The following is a 16,852-nucleotide window of genomic DNA, read 5'->3' as shown; positions in this document are numbered from 1 at the left end:
TAGATAATCCGGCATCAATTGTTACTTGCTCGCTCCCGCCAGGGAGAAGCGGGCTTTACAGCAGATACTTGCGGGTTTGTGTAGACTGACTCTGCCTTCGGTTTTCGCGCTAGTCCTAGCATCTTCGTTCACCACTTTCCGGCAGGGCCGCTCTTTCATCCACAAATGCCACCTGAATACAAGAATGGGATTCACGACCTCTTTCCCCGGGAACTATGGTGCCGTCTCCATGGCTGGCGAGACCGCTTAGCCTCGTGGCTCTCGAAAACTTCGGGAAACGTGTTTCCAGGAACTCCGACTCATCAATCTTTAATTACGCACAAAGTCGGGTGTGCGTCCTGGTCGTTTATACACTCGGCTCCTCCCACTCTCGCGCCGGCTGTTCTGGGAGTTGTAGTTGAGGCAGGCGCGTGTTGCCTGTTTCCTGACACATAACTCGCTGTCAGCGCCGGGACACCTCCGTTGGAGGTAGCTGTTGCGCTTTACAAAATGCAATAATAATAATAATATGTAAAAGGCAGTGTATGTGAGAGTTGGAGTATATAAATGACTATACTTGAGAGTCAGTGATTGTGAGAGTGGCTGTATGGATGAGTGTGTATTTGTATCAGTGATTGTATAAGAGAGTAAGTATGCATTAGTATCTGTATGAATAAGTGAGCTTGTGTGTGTATAACTGTTTAGGTGAGTAAATGGGAGTGGGATTGATTTTTTGCATGACTAACTAGGTGTGCGAGTAACTCCACGGATGAGTGGCGGTGTGTGAGTGTCTGTATAGGTGTATGAGTGCATATGATAGTGTTGTATTGATGAGTGACTGTATGTATGAGTGATTGTATGGGTGAATGAGTGGATGTTTGTGTAGACCTAGGAATCAGTGAGTGTGTATGTAGTGCCTGGTATTGGTGTGTCGATGGTTTTGAAAATGGTAGTCTGTATTTTACAGTGGGTGTATCAAAGGTTATATTAGAGTTTGAGGAGGTGCATCAGATTTTCACATGCATGATGTCATCAGTGATGTCATTTGAGATGTCATCAGTGATGTCATCAGTGATGTCACTGACCATGTCATGAATGATGTAATATGTGACATCATCAGCAGTGCATTGCAGTGGCGGGAGTTATAGTTAGCTGAACTAACTATAACGGCGGAATTTCTATGGTTTTGTAAGATTGAAATGTCCAACTAACTATAACGTATCTGAAACCTATGGTTTTTTTCAGTGAATTTCTAAGGTTTTTTAAATGCTAATTTCTCACTACAACGTGCCTGAAACCTATGGTTTTTTCAGTGAATTTCAATGTTTTTTTAAATGCTAATTTCTAACTATAACATCCCTGAAACCTATGTTTTTTTCTATGAATTTCAATGGTCCTTTAAACAAAAATTTCTAATTATAATGTGCCTCAATCCTATGTTTTTTTTAGTTAATTTGTAAGGTTTTATAAATGCTAATTTCTAACTATAACATCCCTATTAAGTCCCCTTGAATCGTAAAGGTCCCTGGTGGCCAAGTAGCCCACCAGGTACCTCCAGTAAGTGCCACAGAGCTGTGTTGCAGCGAGGTGTTCCTAGGCCATGCCCCTTTTTACAGCATGCTGCAAACGCGTCTTCTGGCGCACTGCTGCTCGGATGATGAAGTCCACTTGTGTCCTGAGGTCCTCAGGTGTAAAAGGGGGCGTAGCCTCGGAACACCTCTCTGCAGTGTAGCTTACTGGAGGTTCCTGGTGGGCTAGTTGGCCCCCAGGGACCTTCAGTATTGAAGGGGAATTAATCCCCCAACTTAAAACGTGCCAGTGGGCGCATTTGCAAAGTGGTGCAGGGAGGGGGCGGGGCCTGATGAGACAAGTGTGCAAATGCGCCCAGTGGCTTGTTTTAAGTTAGGGGATTAAGTCCCTTTGAATCCTGAGGGTCCCTGGGGGCCAACTAATCCACCAGGTACCTCCAGTAAGTGCCATAGGGCTGCATTGCAGAGAGGGGGTCTGAGGCCACGTCCCTTTTTACACCTCTCTGCAACGCAACTCTGTGGCACTTACTGGAGGTACCTGGTGGGCTAGTTGGCCCCCAGGGACCCTCAGGATTCAAGGGGACTCAATCCCCCAACTTAAAATGCGCCACGGGGCACCTTAAGTTATAGCAATTTCTATGGTTTTGTAAGAGTGAAATGTCCAACTAACTATAACGTATCTGAAACCTATGGTTTTTTTCAGTGAATTTCTAAGGTTTTGTAAATGCTAATTTCTCACTACAAAGTGCCTGAAACCTATGGTTTTTTCAGTGAATTTCAATGTTTTTTTAAATGCTAATTTCTAACTATAACATCCCTGAAACCTATGTTTTTTTCTGTGAATTTCAATGGTCTTTTAAACAAAAATTTCTAATTATAATGTGCCTCAATCCTATGTTTTTTTTTAGTTAATTTCTAAGGTTTTATAAATGCTAATTTCTAACTATAACATCCCTGTTAAGTCCCCTTGAATCGTAAAGGTCCCTGGTGGCCAAGTAGCCCACCAGGTACCTCCAGTAAGTGCCACAGAGCTGTGTTGCAGCGAGGTGTTCCTAGGCCATGCCCTTTTTTACAGCATGCTGCAAACGCGGCTTCTGGCGCACTGCTGCTCGGACGATGAAGTCCACTTGTGTCCTGAGGTCCTCAGGTGTAAAAGGGGGCATAGCCTCAGAACACCTCTATGCAGTGTAGCTTACTGGAGGTACCTGGTGGGCTAGTTGGCCCCCAGGGACCCTCAGTATTGAAGGGGAATTAATCCCCCAACTTAAAACGCGCCAGTGGGCGCATTTGCACAGTGGTGCAGGGAGGGGGCGGGGCCTGATGAGACAAGTGTGCAAATGTGCCCAGTGGCTTGTTTTAAGTTAGGGGATTAAGTCCCCTTGAATCCTGAGGGTCCCTGGAGGCCAACTAATCCACCAGGTACCTCCAGTAAGTGCCACAGAGCTGCATTGCAGAGAGGGGGTCCGAGGCCACACCCCTTTTTACACCTCTCTGCAACGCAACTCTGTGGCGCTTACTGGAGGTACCTGGTGGGCTAGTTGGCCCCCAGGGACCCTCAGGATTCAAGGGGACTCAATCCCCCAACATAAAATGCGCCACGGGGCACCTTAAGTTATAGCAAACCGTGCGGCTCCCACCCTGCCATAGCAAACAGAAATGTAACGGGGTTGGCACCCTGGGACACTGCAGGAGTCGGCCCTGGGGAGTGGCATTCCCCAGGGCCATTGAGAGCTCCAGGAGGGGGGCCACACGCCCCCCCATTTCAATGTATTTGAAGCCCTGGGTAGGTGGTGGTCCCCGGGGCTTGGGGTTTCATAACAGACCCCCACATTTAAATATACAGTGTCCCAGGGGAGGTGGTGGTCCCCGGGTCGTGAGGGGGGCTGCGTGCCACCCCACGTTAAATATGAAAAGCTCTGGGGAGGTGGTGGTCCCCGGGGTGTGTGTGGGGGATCGACCCCCCCACACATTTTTTTAAATTAAATAAAGAGCCCGGAGAGGTGGTGGTCCCCGGGGCTGTGCGCCCCCCCACAACTCATAAATGAAGCCCCGGGGAGGTGGCGGTCCCCAGGGCAGCTTGGGGGGATTGGGATCCCCCACACATTTTTTTCAGTGCCCTCGGGACCTGGCCCACCTGGGGGCTTAAATATAATGAAGCGCGGGAGCCCGGGCTTCGTTGTCTTTAATTTAAAAAAAATGCTTTTTTGGGCCCTGGAGATCCTTGTGTGACCCCTGAGCAGGCCTAGGGGGTCAGGGTGTTTTTTTCCCTGCCCCCTTTTCTTGTTTTGAAACATTCTTTTTACTGTTGTCTTGTGACTCGGTTCTACTGAGTCACAAGATGGCTGCCAACAGTTCCTGGTTTGGAGTGTTGGCAGCCAATCACAGTGAAGCGGATGCTCGGGAGGGTTTGCGAACCCACCGCAGCCCTAGATATCGAAACTTTTTCTTTTTCAAATTTCTCAGGAACTTCTGACCGGATTTACACCATTTAACAAAAAGGACTCTTTCCGAACCAAGGGCACCCTTTTTGCCAAATTTGGTGTAATTCCATTCAGCAGTTAGGGCTGTAGCTTTGTCTAAAGTTTCCTATGGAAAATAACATGGGTAAAACGCGTTTTGGGACACCCCTTTTTTCTCGGCCCCCGCTTGACGAATCACCCCGAAACTTTCAAGACACTAGCACACCGGAGCACTCCACTAGTTTTGAAACTTTCGCGAAGATTATTCATCGGCGCCAAAGTTATTGGGAAAACAAAAAACGCTTTTCCTATGGAAACTAAGTCCTAACTATGACTACCTACTGGCGACCGCCAGTAGGTAATATACATATATATGTATATATACACACAAATATATTATTACCATACTTTGCATGCTGGGAAATGCAAAGTGCTGCTCTATACGTATTGTTTCAATGTCTAAATTACATTAAAGCAACACACTCATCTGAGCACGCAAACACCAGACCTGGCTTTTTGCCCCACCTGACATGAAAGCTGTTGGCAGTCATGCGTTTCTTTTTTTCTAGATCTGAACAAAACGTGCCTAACACCATGGTGTCTTAAATCAAGAGATTAGGCTTGTTCCAGCAGAACATGTAAATTATTTTTAAGTAACCAAGCAACAAGGGCACAGTCCTTGCTTTTAATGTGGCAAGAAGGCTCCATACCACCAAGGATAGAATTATCCCATCATGGGCTTTTAGTTAATAACATAATGCATGATTTTAGTCTTGAGTTAAATTAATGATCACAATTGCACTCTAGCACATGACTGCAAGGCAACTTTAGGGCCAGTACTGGACCTGTGGGCCTTTTTTACATGGGCGTCTTTGTTAATCTTCAAACGGAGGCAATACAGTTTATGGTTGTAAATGGAGACAGTGTAGAGACTAGATGGATGGCCGAGGAAAAATATCAAAACATCTCAAAGTCTCAAAACATCATTTTAAAAAAAACCTAAGCAACTCTGAGGTGCAGTGCTCTCATTACTTGTTATACTGCTGCTGCCCCTTCCCCGATCCCTGCTTTGCTTCACTTAACCATCACTCTAAAGACCCAGCATCTCTTCTCTATGTACTCCCTCCATGCCCCCTGTACTGTTCACTGTTACATATCCCATTAATCTCAGCAACTCTTTACTGCCCCTCTCTTTACAGCCCCTACATCTATAAATTGTCACATCTGCTACTTCCTCTGCACCCCTTTACTGCACTTTCTCTTCTCTGCCCCAGGATCTCTCCGAGTTCCCAAAACTTCTCTATCGGCCCTTCATCTCTTCACTGTTGCATCACTCCATAACCCATACATTTCTTTGCTATCACACCTCTCTACAGCCCTTGCAACTCTCTACTGCCTCTTCTCTCCACTGCCACTGCATTTATTCATTGTCCCATCTTAGTCTTAGAATCTCTTCCCTGTTCCATATGTCTACACACCATCAATCTCTTCAGTGTCACATCTGTCTACAGCTCACATATTGTCAGATTAGTGGACAGAGGCACAGGGAGAGAATGATTTGCTCTAGATCAAACAGTTTGATGAAGTAGGAGATGCAGTACTAGTTGTTCCAAAGGCAATAACTTTAACCCCATAAATAGATCACAAGACTGACCACTATCCATTCCACAGGTAAAATTAACTCCAGTTTTATTTTTTAGCTACACACACACACTTACCAGCAGCTTCTTAGATTAATTCTAAATGCTACCAATTTCCGAGAAAAAAAAGCAGAGTAATACATGGGAAAAGTGATTGTTCAAGAGCACGCAGTTTGGGCAAATGGGGCGGCCAGGATTAAAACCATGTTGCCATGTACCACAAGTTCCAACTAGCTCAATAAACTATAACAGGGATGGTGGAACTTCCCTTACCAGATAAATGTCACTACATTTCGGGCCTGTGGGAGCCCGCACCCAGGAACAGAATGTGGGGCATACCATGTGCAGTGGAGGCCATCGAGAATGTAGTTTGGTGCTGTATCTGTGTTCTATTTAGTCGCTGGCACCCAGACAGGATGGCACTTCGGGTGGGTAGCTTTCCATTATCACTTTGCAGGACACTTTGCATACTTGGAGACACTTTACACGTTTGGAGACATCAAAAGCAGGTGACCATGATTTACATGGCAGACCATCCATAACTTAGCCAGATATTGAGCTTATCGAGTGTCATTACCATTCATATAGTATTTGATTTCCAAATGCTTTGTCCCGCCTGGAGTATGTTTTGACTTCTCACTATTGCCTCTTTTGAGATACAAGTTTAAAAAAATGAACAATTATTTTACCCTAATAGCAAAAATATTGTAGGAAAGTGGAATAGTATGGTTGGGTAACCTTACTTTGCAATATTATCACAATGCCTCAAAGATGATCCTTGGATTTAAAACAATAAATCCTTAGCTCAGTCCTGGTAGTGTGGCACAGAGCAGTCAGACTTTACTGGAGGGAAACATATTAAGCATTTTGCAGTATCCTTATGGTTCATAAGTAATTGAGGCGACTCAATAGAAATCTGACACCAATTTTAATTTTTAGACACCAAAACTAACTTTTCAACATACATATAACCGGAGCTATGGATTTTCAAAGAATGGAAAATAAATGCATTAAATACAGCTGTCATTTAACATTGCAAGTAAGAAAACTTATGGTATACTTTGGGAACAGATCATACATTTGTTATTAACACAATGAATACTTAAATTCGTCACTGGTGTATATATATGATTTCAAAATACATTTTTATATCACTCATTAGCTGTGTTACAGTCTTTACTCTTGGTACGGGTACCTGGAGAGGATCTTTAAAATAAACATTTAAACATTTAAAAATACAAATAAACACAAAAGAGAAAGGAAGAGAGTAGTGGGAATAATCTCAAACTTTTTCTTGCTATAACAGAATTGTAACAACTAGAAAAACATTTTGGTCTTCCAGTTCATTTCAGTGGTGTTGCTGCACTCCTTATTTAATAGGCAGTCCACAGAGGTGCTAGTACTTAGAGTGGTATCACACTGAAAACAATCCTGTCCAGATTGTTATTTGGTAGTTTTAAGGTTTGATGGCTTCTCCACAGATGATGTTGATGCGTTAAGCCCTTTTAAATGTAGGCCTTCTCAGGAAAGTGGAAGAGAGGAGTATCTTCAGTGGCGTAGGGGTACTGGGAAGTAGAGGTATCCAGGTGTGAAGGTTGTTTGAACAAGAGCATAGGATAAGCAGCGGATGTGTTCATCTGCTTGAGAGGAAGCTGAGCAGCTGTCAATAGGATGACCTGTAGGGTAATCTGGTCGCACTGGGGAGCGGCAACCTACCTGGGTATGTGAATACTGATCACAAGGGGGTTGTGGCAAAGTCCTTTGTCTGCTCGGAGGCTAAGTACTCTGCATGCATGCATAGGGCTCACAGAGAGTGAGCTCTTGCGACCACTGTGATGCCTCTGGATTGGTGCAGCAGAGTCCTCCGTTGACTAGAGCCGGGGGGAGTGTAAACGGTGTATTTCAGGCTGCAACCCATTAGTCATTCTGCCTTGCCGCAATCGCAGATTGAGCTCAATCCGGCTCTAGTGAATGGAGGACTCCTCCGACTCACTGCGGTCGCAAGAGCTCAATCCCTGTGAGCCACTTGCCCGCACACAGAGTACTTAGCCTCAGAGTGGGCAAAGGACATGGCCACCACCCCCTTTTGCCCTGAAAATTTAAATCACGAAAAAATCAGGATTACATCCAGAATACTGCAACTAGCACAGGTTTTGAGACTTAACCTTGAAAAATTATCAGAAATCTGCACCCATAAGAGGTCAGAAACACATTTTAAGAATCTAGGCGAGTCTTTAGAGATATTAAAAATATGAAACTTTCAAAAGTTGGCCATGTACTGTTTTAAAAAAAAACTATTTCTATACAATTCCACAGAAATGGATTTCAAGAAGAATAGTAATGCTTATATACACTGTCAGTATATTAGGACGATCGTCAATGTAGACATAACCTCAGGAGGGAGCTGGGTACTAACTTCAGGTCACTAATTGCCTCCCTCCCATCCAGAAAAGCTTTGCTCACCAAGGCTCTGCTACAGAGTCATCTGAACCACGCAGCCCTTTCGTGCAGTTTGCCTACTTCAGAATTCCTTCACCTCCATAGAATCTAGGACATCTCAGTGTACAGAAGATGGTTAGCTTTGTTGTTACTTTTGACAACAATTGCCCTTCGCAAGTTCCTGACACCATTTAGGCTTAATACAAGTGGTCCTACCTCCTGACCAAGCCCCCAAGGCTGTGATGGTCCTAGCCACTTTAAAGTTCTGTCTCGGCTAATGCAATGGCTTCTGCCCTGGACTCACTTCAAAGACACCAAACTTCGAAGGGCCCGCACCAGATGTGCTGGTACATCTTTGGTCTGAAATGCACTGGCCATGTTACTGCAGCGTTGAATTCCTTGAAACAACACCCAACCAAGGAACGTGCACTGTTTACGTTTTGCAGTGTTCATAAATCATTACCTCAAAGCATGCATGGATACTTCAGAAAGAGCTGGCAGATAAGATACTTAAGTTCTGCCATTCACCAGGCTAAATGTAAATAATTCAGAGGGGTGTTCGTTCACATACAAGGATTCTGAACCTTCTGTCTCCAGTTCAGACTTAAAATGGGTTCCTGTGAGTTTTGTTGAGCGCCCACATCCCACTTCACCTAAATACATCAGCCCTGTTGCATTTAATATTGCATGTAAATGAATGCACTTAATTTATGTCATACTCCAAGCTGTCATTGCCCTCACATTTCTACACAATGTGTAAGTACTATGAAGACACTGCAAAGAAGTGCCGATGTGGCATTACCCCCACACACCAGAATCATAATGCAAGGTACCTCATAAGAATCTTTCACAAATTGTTGGCAGCAAAAGTGGCAATAGCCTGGTATTACTGTAAATAACCAAATGACGTTTTGTGACCCCGCTTCTTTTTTGTATTTTTAAACTAATTTATCCAAAATCCTGGAAAACTGTTTTGAAAGGGATTGCTATCCTAAAATGGTATACAAATCTAAGAACGTAGTCGTAGCAGGGCTTTAGAACAGCATGCCCTCATTTTGAGGCTTACATCTTTGGATCTTCCTGTCAAATAGTCTTTGACCTATCAGAAGCAAGAGGATGGCACTATATTTCTGGCTTTCCGGACTAATAAGATCTCAGAAATTGTAGTTTAATCTATGCATGGGCACCCATTTGCTTTGAAACAACGCCAAAGCCTATATTTTAAAGTTGGAATGTGCCAGTTGCACTAAGTGTTATTGGAAGACTTGTGCCAGGGAAGGTCACATTCTGAATTTAATATCAGATATGGCTTTTTGATATTATACGCAAGAGAGGGTATCTTAGACTTTTGTTCAGTGAACTAAGAAAATAAAAGTCTTCTGATGTAACGTCCTCCATCTACATTCATGTTTCAACAACCCGCTATCAGGTTTGATGGCAAAGATCATCTAAAAGTATGAAAATCACTCTATTTAAGGCTATCTTAATATATGATTTGGATGTACCTGCACTTTTGCCTCTTCATCAATTCCTTAATAGTTATGAAACACTTTACCGTAAAACAAATAGAGTTGGAGTAACTCATATTGCCGGTCATGCTATTCATTTAGTGTGCTGGCCATCGAAATACGGATTGATTTCCATCCCTTGGGTGGATAACTCCGACAGATCATAGATCTATTTGTTACTCTAGATCGGAGTGAATTGCAAGTCAGCCAACCAGTTCCTCTACAGTGATAGCTGGATCAATCCCTCTCTGATCATAATTTTCAGATGGACCCTCATGAAAACCAAGACAACTGCTTTGACCTTATATGTAATTGGATTGATAATAAAAATAATTAAATCGTAAACAAATCTTCATATTTGACCAGATAAGCGAATTAAGAAATTGGGTTCTCTGATGAAGTATTAATGTCTATTGTATTAAATGTTTTCTTGACTGCAAATGAAGGGTTGATTATGATCCAGAGTCTGAGATTGCCTTTCAATGTTGTTTAGAGCACAATAAGAGGCTGATCAGATTTAAATAAAGACCAACTCTTATCAGAAAAGGATCAATTCTTCTCAACCCCTTCAAAGGATTGTTTACCATATTATGACTAGAGGTACTGGAATATCGTTAAACTACAGGATTACCAGGGCATATATCAATGGAAACCAAGATATTTTGTCTTCTGTACCTTAAGTGAGGAAGGTGACACAGTTCTATCCAAATATTTATATCTTAATTAGTTATCAGGAGACTTTTGTGGTCATTTAGAGTCAGACTAAAGTGGAGCATCCTCCGAAAATTGCTGCATGCCTTGTGCGCCTGGTCCCCTCGTGTTTTCCTTAGTCAGTGCCCTAAGTGTGATGTGTACGCTCAGTTGTCGGTAGTGCATTCCCAATGCCACAGGACTCCTGCTACACCTCACTGAACAAGACTAAGTTGGGACTCTGAGAACAATGACAGTAAGGGAACACAATGTGCGCAACTAACACATACAGTACCACCCAATTGAATAATGTTAGATGCTCAACTTCCTGTGGTTCACTGTCATCAAAACCACAATCAATAAAAGAGTACAGTTAGGAAGGAACATTAAAAAATAGAGTCCATGAAATCTTTCCTTCAGGTTTCAGTAACCTTTTACTTTTTTCTTATTTCAAATTTGCTGATTCTTCAACGAGTTGCTTCAATCGACAATACAAAATCGATTTGTAGATCACAGTTGCATTTTCTATAGATCAACAGCCTTTCTGCCTACGCGTTTCGTCCTTCCCTTAGGACTTCATCAGGGCTGTAATAATCAACAAATAAACATACAATTTACACCCGATTTTCACAATAAACCAAAACCATGTGATGCAACAAACATTTAGTTTAAATGACCTGATTCTAATACAGACACTTCCTATACTAATGATATATAGCACCCCTCACCAAATGAAAAAGGCAACAGTGACTTCTATAAACTTAATAAATTAACAGTTTCCAATAAACTATAGTAATGATTGTTAAACTTCACACACCTTGTATTTTAGAGAGAAGAATTCTCTTCTTTTTCTAAACATCGAATACTTTGTGTCATAAATTTGCAGCGCACAACCAGATATCTGTAGTCAATGGGAAATGAAACATGTATTGAAAATTCTCTACTCCATTTAGTTTAAAAGAATTCATCCATCTCCCTTTCTCACATGTTAGAAAATCACATTCCCTAACATTACTCATTGAACCAGTGTAACCTGATATGTGAACTTATGTCTACATAAATACATACATAATTATTATGTTCTTATAATAATGATCCCTCTTCTTGTTCTGAAAATGAAATATTACTGGTCCCTAATTAACAGCGTGCCCCCAAATCTCTGTGATGGATGAGGAATAATACCTGTTTTAAACATTAATATCATTGATAGTTTCCAATTAAGGCTACTCAAGAACTCCTTACTTTTATATTAACAAAGGTCGCACTAACCTAAATTGATCTTTGAAATGGAAACGTCTCACACCTAATTCCTTATTAAGTCTCTAAAAAATAATAAGAAAACAAAAGGTCCCCATTGAATTAGTACCTAGCAGTATTTACTAAAATCGGGAGGTGAACAATGGGAAAGCTCAAACCTACCTTCAATTCCATCAATTCTTATTTCTCATAATTTCTTCAATACTCCTCTTTTCACTATGTTCAAAAGATAATCACTGTGTAAAAAATCAAAATCCAAGAACCAGATAATTAATCACAATACTGCCACCCAAAAATATTATTCAACTAGACTGTTTTTAGCTAAAGTCATCCATTACCTCAACTACTGTCATTCGAGATTTCAAAACATATCTTAAAAATAATCAATTATTATTTCTCTGGAATGTAATTATCCCCAACTCGGTCTCGAACACCCAAACTTCCAAATTTTTCACAAGGTGTAAGACAACATTTTTCCACACCTACCAATTACGCCAATAATCAGACTTATCCACTAGTCAGTTCACGGTTGAAATATCCCATCAACATTTTATTCTCAAAAACATACTGAATCTGTTAACTGACAGTCAAGAGTTCGAAACATACCTTGAAAATAATCAATTATTATTTTTCTGAAATCCTTCAGTCCTCCTCCTTTCACTAAGTTCAAAATCTTTCACTCTGCGACAAAAAAAGCACAAAGTACCAAAGAAAGACTATTAGTCCCTCCACTTTTAATAAAGATAATGTTATATTTTACTGTTATGAGTTCACGATATCCCTTAACAAAAACTACTAGCAGTTGACCTTCCCATAATCTTACTCACCTATCAATCTTATTTCGCAACGATCCTCTGTCCTGCCGCGGGCCCGATAAACCCAAGCGGTAATCGTCTATGGATGCTACTCCCTATTTAAACCTGTTTACTGACCAATCACATTAAAGCAATGAAATTTGAGCCAATCACACTCTAGAAATACTATCCCACTGATTACCATACTACTGCTTCCATTCTGGTCAGCCATCATGAACCAGCCTAATAGATACCTTTTACAAACTACATCATTAATATCAATCTACAACATTAAAAAACCTTTAATATATGATGATATAAACTGAAAAACACCTAAAATGTTAAATCTCCATTACTTGAACAAAAATCACAAAGATGGAATTATCCCCAACTCGGTCTCGAACTCACGAATTTCCAAATTTTTACAATGTGTAAAACAAAGTATTCCACACCTACCATTTGCGCCACTAGTCCGACTTATCTGATTCTCAAAAACATGCTAAATCTATTAGCTAAACTCAACTTATATACTCAAATATTTAAAACATGTGTATCGACTGCCCAGTAGCATCCTAATTACTATACCAGTCTAGAACTCACGACCTACAAATTTATATTAACACCATATTATCTCAAGGAGCTAACACGCACAACACGATCTAAGCCTGCTCTTAAACAATCTATTATAACAAATGCCCGACAACAATATTCCATTCAGACTGTGATATCACATAGGCTTCTAATTCTCATGAATAAGATCAAACACATATTTTAACTACATTTTTATCATTAATTACTTTATAAAAAATATATATAGCAACTGAAATAGCACACTAGAAATAATTACTATTAGCATCTTACGTTGTATATCGACTGCCCAGTAGCGCCACAATTACTATGCCGGTCTAGAACTCTCAACCTCCAAATTTGTATTGACACCATATTATCTCAAGGAGCTAACACTCACCACACAATCCAAGGCTGCTCCTAAACAGTCTATTATAACAAATGTCCGACAACAATATTCCATTCAGATTTTAATATCATATAGGCTTCTAATTCTCAAAAATAAAATCTAACACTTATCTTAACTGCATTATTATCATGAATAACTTATAAAATATATATTTCAACTGAAATATCACACTGGAAATAATTACTATTGGCATCTCACGTTAAACACAAACCCTTGATGACCCAATGTTTTACTCTGGCAAGATTATACAAGTCAATATGAATACAGACTTTAAATCTTGTCTAATTAATGTTGCCTAAGACACTGTAACATAAAGCCCAAACTCGTCCCAGTGTTCAACAACATCACATTGTCTGTACACACTCTAAAAGGTGAAAACTATGTGAGGAAATAGTGCAACTCAGAGTCAATGTTCAAACCAAAACGCACCGCTCTACATCTACTAATCCATCTGGATTCTTGCTGTCTCAGACGTAACACTAAGTCTCCTCCTCTTGGTCCTAATACAATTTTCTGCACACCATGAAATTTAAATGACATATTTTCACTGTGCTCAGATTTAATATGTTGGTATAAGGGAGACTTCACATCCTCATTCATGATTGCCCGTCTATGCTCTTGTATTCGTAGTTTCAACATCCTCTTAGTACTCCCAAAATACACCTTGGAGCAGTTACAAATGATCACATACACAACACCTGTGCTATTACAATTCATAAATTCATTAATAATATAAGTTTTATCTGTATTATATTTGAATGATTTAGTTCGATTAAGGCCAAGAGCACAGATATTGCAATTATTACATGTATAAAAGCCTTTGGGTGGAGATGGCAACCAATTCGTGCCCTCATCCTGTAGCTTCTCTACATAGTTTTTCGAAATCATGCTCCCCAAATTTGGACAGTTTCTATAAGTGATTACCGTTTTTCCCGGAATTACGCCCACTAATCCAGGCACACCTTTTAGTAGACTCCAGTTTTTATTTAAAATTCTGAATATCTGATTAGTCTCTCTACTGTACGTCGATATAAATGCAATCCTGTTCTTAGCTTTAGACTTCTTAATTGTTGTTAAAGTGCTCTCTCTTGTAATTTTCTCTATCTTACTTCTTGCTTGAGAAAGAATTGGTTTAGAGTAGCCTCTATTTAATAAGTGGTTTTGCAATTCATCTAAACCTGATCTAAAATCATTTTCCTGACTGCAGTTCCTTCTTAAGCGAATCAAATAATAATTGATTATTTTTAAGATATGTTTTGAAATCTCGAATGACAGTAGTTGAGGTATTGGATGACTTTAGCTAAAAATAGTCTAGTTGAATAATATTTTTGGGTGGCAGTATTGTGATTAATTATCTGGTTCTTGGATTTTGATTTTTTACACAGTGATTATCTTTTGAACATAGTGAAAAGAGGAGTATTGAAGAAATTATGAGAAATAAGAATTGATGGAATTCAAGGTAGGTTTGCGGTTTCCCATTTTTCACCTCCCGATTTTAGTAAATACTGCTAGGTACTAATTCAATGGGGACCTTTTGTTTTCTTATTATTTTTTAGAGACTTAATAAGGAATTAGGTGTGAGACGTTTCCATTTCAAAGATCAATTTAGGTTAGTGCGACCTTTGTTAATATAAAAGTAAGGAGTTCTTGAGTAGCCTTAATTGGAAACTATCAATGATATTAATGTTTAAGACAGGTATTATTCCTCATCCATCACAGCGATTTGGGGGCACGCTGTTAATTAGGGACCACTAATATTTCATTTTCAGAACAAGAAGAGGGATCTTTATTATAAGAACATAATAATTATGTATGTATTTATGTAGACATAAGTTCATATATCAGGTTACACTGGTTCAATGAGTAATGATAGGGAATGTGATTTTCTAACATGTAAGAAAGGGAGATGGATGAATTCTTTTAAACTAAATGGAGAAGAGAATTTTCAATACATGTTTCATTTCCCATTGACTACAGATATCTGGTTGCGCGCCGCAAATTTATGACACAAAGTATTCGATGTTTAGAAAAAGAAGAGAATTCTTCTCTCTAAAATACAAGGTGTGTGAAGTTTAACAATCATTACTATAGTTTATTGGAAACTGTTAATTTATTAAGTTTATAGAAGTCACTGTTGCCTTTTTCATTTGGTGAGGGGTGCTATATATCATTAGTATAGGAAGTGTCTGTATTAGAATCAGGTCATTTAAACTAAATGTTTGTTGCATCACATGGTTTTGGCATATTGTGAAAATCGGGTGTAAATTGTTTGTTTATTTGTTTATTATTACAGCCCTGATGAAGTCCTAAGGGAAGGACGAAACGCGTAGGCAGAACGGCTGTTGATCTATAGAAAATGCAACTGTGATCTACAAATCGATTTTGTATTGTCGATTGAAGCAACTCGTTGAAGAATCAGCAAATTTGAAATAAGAAAAAAATAAAAGGTTACTGAAACCTGAAGGAAAGATTTCATGGACTCTATTTTTTGATGTTCCTTCCTAACTGTACTCCAAGACTAAGTTGGCTTTAACTGGTCTAAGGTTGCTTGTGTTTCCATTCAGAGGAAACCTGGTGTGGTAGTTCAGACTGGTCTTTTCCTTTTGGAGCAGAACCCAGGTTTATTTGAATATAGATGGTCTTTGTCTGAGGGAGGATAGTGGGACAAAAATAGTAGACTGGAATGGGGTCCCGATCAATTGCTAGTGACTGAGATTTTTTGCAAGCATTCCACCCATCACCCTCATGGTTTTCTTAGTGGACTGTGCTAATACAACCTTGCGATGACCAGAGAGAGGTCATTGACTTTATTCTTCAATTTTTCAGTGCAAATATTATGAACTTTGGAGGGGGTGGCTCATTGTAATGGTCAATGGTTTCTCCAACAACCCTTAAATATTCTGCTGACTGATGGGCTCCATGGTTGACCTATAGTGCTTCCAGGCTTTTCCCAGCAGATTTGTTTTTCTTTACATTCTTGTTTAGTATTGTTATCATTCTGTCTAAAAGACACCATGAGGGGATGTCCTCATTCAATCCCTCCTTGTCTGCGGCTAATCTCAGCACCCATCTTTGGCCGATATGGAACAGTGTGTTCTTGTTCATACCCGGGTGCGCTTCAAGCACGACCCAACCAAGGGAATCTAGTGAATGTTTCTGGTGCTCGAAATGTGTAGTCATTTTAGTATTGGTTTTGTGACACCTGAAGTTACTCCTGTGTTCTGTAATGCGGGTTTTAACTGGTCTTGTGGTCATCCCTACGTATAGAAGTCCGCACCGACAGGACATGGCAGGTGTCTCTTCACTCTAACCCTGCCCGGGCCAAAAAAGAAGGCTTTCCATGGGTTTACAATCGTTTCGAAAAGCCCAGAGTTGCAGGGCAGTGAGAGAACAAGATTTGATCCCGCCTCTTGGTTTGTATGTACGCTTAAAAATACGCTCGCATTACAGGTGATTACTATACTTCTGTTGCCTGGTGGGAATCCCAGGGGAGGACCTGTGGCACGTGCTTTTGACCTAATTAACACCCTAGCTTGGATGCAGGGGGTCCCCGGGGCGTGCTACAGTGATTCATACCTGGG

At 40.5% G+C, this 16,852-nt stretch overlaps 1 long non-coding RNA gene across 2 annotated transcripts in view; it reads left to right on the top strand.

Moving 5' to 3' along the window:
- LOC146832684 (uncharacterized) overlaps positions 1–15,702 on the top strand; it is a 49,588-nt gene extending 33,886 nt beyond the window's left edge. Inside the window, exons 5-7 of one of the 2 annotated variants that reach the window (XR_014961320.1) lie at positions 14,657–14,730; positions 15,249–15,332; positions 15,565–15,702. This is a non-coding gene — a long non-coding RNA (uncharacterized LOC146832684). The remainder of the gene's footprint in view (positions 1–14,656; positions 14,731–15,248; positions 15,333–15,564) is intronic. The other variant, XR_014961319.1, reaches the window with a different exon arrangement.
- Positions 15,703–16,852: the final 1,150 nt, after the last annotated feature.

Source organism: Triturus cristatus, chromosome 5_1 (assembly GCF_964204655.1).
Source record: "Triturus cristatus chromosome 5_1, aTriCri1.1, whole genome shotgun sequence".
NCBI lineage: Eukaryota > Metazoa > Chordata > Amphibia > Caudata > Salamandridae > Triturus > Triturus cristatus.
This window is presented reverse-complemented; position numbering and strand designations above follow the sequence as displayed.